Source organism: Gossypium hirsutum, chromosome A10 (assembly GCF_007990345.1).
Source record: "Gossypium hirsutum isolate 1008001.06 chromosome A10, Gossypium_hirsutum_v2.1, whole genome shotgun sequence".
Lineage (NCBI taxonomy): Eukaryota > Viridiplantae > Streptophyta > Magnoliopsida > Malvales > Malvaceae > Gossypium > Gossypium hirsutum.
In genome coordinates this window covers 37,939,906-37,945,789 of record NC_053433.1, presented here as the reverse complement: position 1 = coordinate 37,945,789, position 5,884 = coordinate 37,939,906, and positions in this window count along the sequence as shown.

The window sequence follows — 5,884 nt, the reverse complement described above, 5'->3', positions numbered from 1 at the left end:
ACATCAAGAGCAGGGGCTTCCTCTCGAGCACGTATCACATACGTTCTTGCCGGGGCTTGAACTTCTAATTTTACAGCGTCTTTAGTCATGACTCGACTGCCACTAGTACTTCTGGGGTATCTTGGAGGTCTACCTCGTGGAATGGGAGCACTCGACTTCAGAGCTAATTCCTCATCTTTTTTAGCTCGTTCCGGACAGTCTCTGAGAAAATTATCAAGAGAACCACATCTGAAACATGCGCCACTTTTCATTCGGCACTCTTCAAAGTGAAATTTGTTGTAGCTCTTACACTTTGGTTTTTGATCATCTACACTCCCCGCACTAGTCACCATCGAAGAGGAAGACTTTTGACCTCGTCACTTAGAGCTTCTTGATCTACTCGAATATCCTACTGACGAAGTAAAGAGTTTATGCAGGCTCCTGGCTTTCTTCATGGAGAATGAGAGTGTGTTACCGCTAGACCTCTTGTTTGCAACTCGAGCCTCTCTCTTAGCATGTTTTATTTCATTATTAAGTTCCTCGGCCTTTTTGGCTTGATTGGCCAATGCGGTGAACTCTCGTATTTCCAAGATCCCAATCAACAACTTAATGTCCTCATTTAGACCTTCTTCAAAGCGTTTACACATTTCCGATTCAGTTTGCACCCGTTCAGTTGCGTACTGACTTAGTCGTACGAACTCTCTCTCGTATTTCGCTACAGTCTTATTACCTTGTTTGAGTTCTAAGAACTCCTTTCGCTTCGAGTCCAAAAGCTGTTGGCTAATGTATTTCTTCCTAAACTCTGCTTGGAAGAAATCCCAAGTAATGTTTTCTTTTGACACTACCGAGGATATGGTTTTCCACCAATTGTATGCAGTGTCCTTCAAAAGGGACACAACACACTTCAAACACTCCTCGGGTGTGCATGACAAATCATCTAGCACCCGAGTAGTGTTCTTAAGCCAGAACTCAGCTCTTTCAGCATCATCATCAACTTTCGCTCTAAATTCCTCAGCCCCATACTTTCTAAGCTTATCTACAGGGGCTTTACCAATTCTTATCGGTGCCATACCTCGTGGCACATCCTCTTCAGATTGGTTAGGGGGTGGGGGTGGTCTTGGTATATTGGGGCAATTTCTTAGATAATCCCCAAACCATTCATCCATCATATCGAAGAAGGCAGCTCGGGCCTCTTCTCGACCTTCTGACATCAGCCTTCTACTACTACTAGATACAGCTCGTTGTACGGAAGCTGGAGCATGGCTCTCGGCTCCATCAGACTCATCTTGTGCTTGATTAGAAGACATTTACTATATTCAAAACAATTTAAACAATTAGGAGACGTCACACTATCAACATTCAAATAATGTCATGTAGAGCGAACCTTAACATCCTCTACGGTAGTCCTAGAACCGACTAAATCGTAGCTCTGAGACCAATAAATGTAACACCTCTAACCCGTATCCAACACCGAGACAAGGCTCGAGACATTACTGGAACTTTACACTTTTAGTATACTAACTCCGGTCACAAAATTTCATTTGAATTTAAAACTTTTCAATCATGAACATCTCGTCCCTTGTATAGGCCTTCGAGACCTATAACATATCGGAAGGCAATGCAGGACAAATACGAGCACGTTCGATTAGCCTTGGGCTCCTCAGAAAATTTTCCTTAACTAAGAGGGACACACGCCCGTGTAGGTGGATCGTGTTGACTCACATGCCCATGTATCTTGGAGCCCGCCCATGCCCTTCAACCGTGGGCAACACTAACTTAACAACACAGCCATGGAACACGCCCATGCTACCTGCCCGTGGATGAAACTATCATTTTAACATGGCCATGGCGCACGCCCGTGTGGCCTGCCCGTGTACAACTTTGAGCTAAGGTTTTAAGTGCAGGGGACACACGCCCATAGGAGGGAACCATGTGTCACACATGGCCTAGACACATGCCCGTGTGATCAACCATGTGGACTATATTAGGCTATTTTCCAAGCCTTTAGTCACCCCTTTATACTTCTTGTGCCTAATGGTTACCAAGTTTGAGAAGAAGCATGATTATATACTTGTAAATAATCTTAATGAAAATAGTTGTATGGAAACCTCATATCATTGGTTTCATACATAAATGGTTATTTCCTATCTAGTGTCATGGGTTCCCATATTACTTTAATCCATCTAAAATTGGTCATTCATGTGATTCATTGCCAAGTGATGGTGACCCATCCTTCGTAATTAAAACCATGCATAAAAGCGTAGGTCATAGCTTACTTAAATTAAGCCAATTTTCATGGCTATATACAAAGAGATAAACATATTTTTACATGCCTTTACTGGGCAAATCAAATGACACACATAACAAAATACTCAAAAATACAATACATGCCATTGAACAAAATAAACTGAGTCTTTATACCAAAGCTTGTTTAGTTGATAGTGTGTTCACTCCCCAATTGTATTCCAATCCTTATGAGTCCTTGAGCTCTGTGAGACAGGGAAAAAGAGAGGGGTAAGCATTTTCATGCTTAGTAAGCTCGAATAACCGGAAAGTAAACTTATCGAGTAATTAGCAAACATCCATACTTATTTCATGAAATCATCCATTATGAAATGATTTCCTATCACATGCACTCAATCAATGAGTTAGTCATATAATCATGTATTATGTAATTTAACTAGATGAGCTCATCATTCAACATTTCATTCATATATGTAAATCCCATGTTAATCTCGTTGAGTTTCTAGGAAACCTCGATGGAATACTCAATATCAGTCAATTCATACGAATGATTATTCTATCTATGCACTCCAGCGAACCTCACATCATATGGTAGGATTACCAGTCCAGGCTAAATCCCCCATTATATGAACTCATAAAGTGATGTTGGGATTACCAGTCCAGGCTAAATCCCTTATAGCAACAGACATCCTTAATGAGCTCGGATCTGAATTATCAATCTAGGCTAAATTCAGACCCTAATCGGATTACCCTTCTGGGCTGAATCCATCATGCACACATATTCTTCGGAAGGCTTGATCATTCAAGGAACACCCGTCCGGGCTAGATTCCTTTTTATACTTGAGATCTCGAATTACCCGTCCAGGCTAAATTCTTACTGCAACACATACAGGATCTCAGTTTACCTTTTCAATGAGGGTTTATCCATCAAATTCCTTTTGTCAACCTCAACCGAGATATTTTTCACATGTTATCATCAATAGCATTTCTATGATATTTCATACCAATAACAAATACAATCATCAAGCATTCATAATTCATACAATTATGCATATCAAGGGTTTACTTTATGTTATCCGAACTTACCTGGTACTCTTTTCGGAGTTGTGTTTCGGTTATTCCGAAACATTGCGTTTACCACGATTGACATCTGGAATTTGTTCCTTGGGGTCTATAACAGTAAAATTAATTCATTAATACCCCACATTATATATTTCAAGTTTAATACCTACCCCCATTCCAAATGACCATTTTGCCCCTAACCTTTCACATCTTTACGATTTAGTCCCTAGGCTCGTATAATGAAACACATGCAATTTCTATCTTACCCAAGCCTAACTGAACATTTTTTCTATCTTATGGCAACCCAAAATTTTTATTATTTTCCTCATTTCTACCACACATTTACATCTTTTGCAAAATAGTCCCTATAAGGGTTTTTCATGAAAACCAACTTGGAAAAGATGTTTAACACACATTTATCTTTCATATTCTTCCATAATCCATCACAATACCAATAACTTATGCATGGGTAAATTTTTGAACATGAACCCTAGCATGAAATATGGGTAGAAATGGAGAGAGCAAACTATCGGAATTTTAAAAATACAAAGAACATGAAAAATGGGGCTCGGGAGCACTTACTATTGAGCTTGAAAATATGGTGTCCTCCAAATTTTAGCAGCTATGGGAAGAAGATGAGCATATTTTTTCTTTATTTTTCCCTTTTTATTTCATTAAAATGCTTAATGACCAAAATGCCCTCATGCCATTTCTTTAAAATTTCATCCATGCAAGCCCATTTTTGTCCAAAAATTTAGAACTTGGGAAAATTGATCTCCAAGATCTTCTAATTCATAATCTATAGCAATTTCATACAAATTGCTTCTAGAATCCAAGTTTTACAATATATTCAATTTAGTCCCTAATTTCCAATTGGACATCTTATACTTAGAATTTCTTTATAAAACTTTAACACATGCATATACTTATATTCTAGGCCTCATAATAATCATAAAATAAATATTTTGATGTCGGATTTTTGGTCCCAAAACCACTATTTTGACTAGGCCTTATTTCGGGATGTTACATCTTTTTTTCTCGGTGTCAAAGGCAAACCTGTCACAAAATCCATAGTTATCCGGTCCCATTTCCACTCGGGAACCATGATAGGCTGAAGTAAACCTAAAGGTACTTGGTGTTCAGCCTTTACTTGTTGACAAACTAAGCACTTTGATACAAACTTTGAGATATCTCTTTTCACACCATTCCACCAATACATTTTCTTCAAGTCGTTATACATTTTTGTACTACCTGGGTGAACTGACAAACAACCATTGTGTGCCTCTTGTAAAATATTTCGAATCAACTCAGTATCTTTCAGAACAAAAATACTACCATGAAATCTGAAAAAAACCATTGGAGTCACTCAAAAAATTCGGTTCACTGCTGGACTTACACTGAATTCTCTTCACTTGCTGCTTTTTATAACTTTCTTAGCATCACAAATCTGTTGAAAAAAAATTGGTCTAGCTCTCAGCTCAGCTAGAATAGAACCATCATCGGACCAAGTCAGTCATGTATTCGTAGCCCTCAAGGCAAACAATGACTTCCTACTCAAAGCGTTGGCGACCACATTCGCCTTACTCGGATGGTAATCAATCACAAGCTCATAATCTTTTAACAGTTCCAACCATCTTCGTTGCCGCAAGTTCAAATCCTTTTGAGTCATCAAGTACTTGAGACTTTTATGATCGGTATAGACATGGCATTTCTCACCAAATAAATAATGTCGCCAAATATTCAAAGTAAACACTATGGTGGCCAACTCTAAATCATGTCTCGGGTAGTTCTTCTCGTGAAGCTTCAGCTGTCTCGAAGCGTAAGCTACGACTTTACCCTCTTGGATAAGTATACATCCCAAAACATTCAAGGAAGCATCACTATAAATCACAAGTTCTTTACTTGACTCGGGTTGTACCAAAATCGAGGCCTCAGTCAACAATGTTTTTAATTTCTCAAAACTCTGTTAACACTTTTCTATCCATTCTGTAACAAATTCGTCATTGGAGTAGCAATCATGGAGAATCCTTTAACAAACCATCTGTAACAACCGAATAAGCCTAGAAAGCTTCTAACCTCAGTTACATTCCTTGACGATTTCCATTCAACAATAGCCGAGATGTTACTCGGGTCTACTCTAATACCATCACCCGAAACAATGTGGCCCAAGAATCCAACTTCTCGAAGCCAAAACTCGCTTTTACTAAACTTAGCATACAACTGCTTGTCTCTTAAGGTTTGCAATATAGCCTTCAAGTGTTTGGCATGCTCGAATTCATCGCGAGAATAAATCAATATGTCATTAATAAAAATGATAACAAATTTATCCAAATACGGTTGAAAAATATAGTTTATAAAATTCATAAATGTAGCAGGAGCATTTGTTAAACCAAAAGGCATGACAAGAAACTCAAAATGACCATACCTCGTCCAAAAAGTAGTTTTCGGCACATCCGAGTCTTTCACTCTCAATTGGTAGTAACCGGACCTCAAGTCTATCTTTGAAAACCATGTCGCTCCTTTCAACTGGTCAAACAAGTTGTCAGTCCTTGGCAAAGGATACTTGTTCTTAATTGTTACTTTATTGAGCTATCGGTAA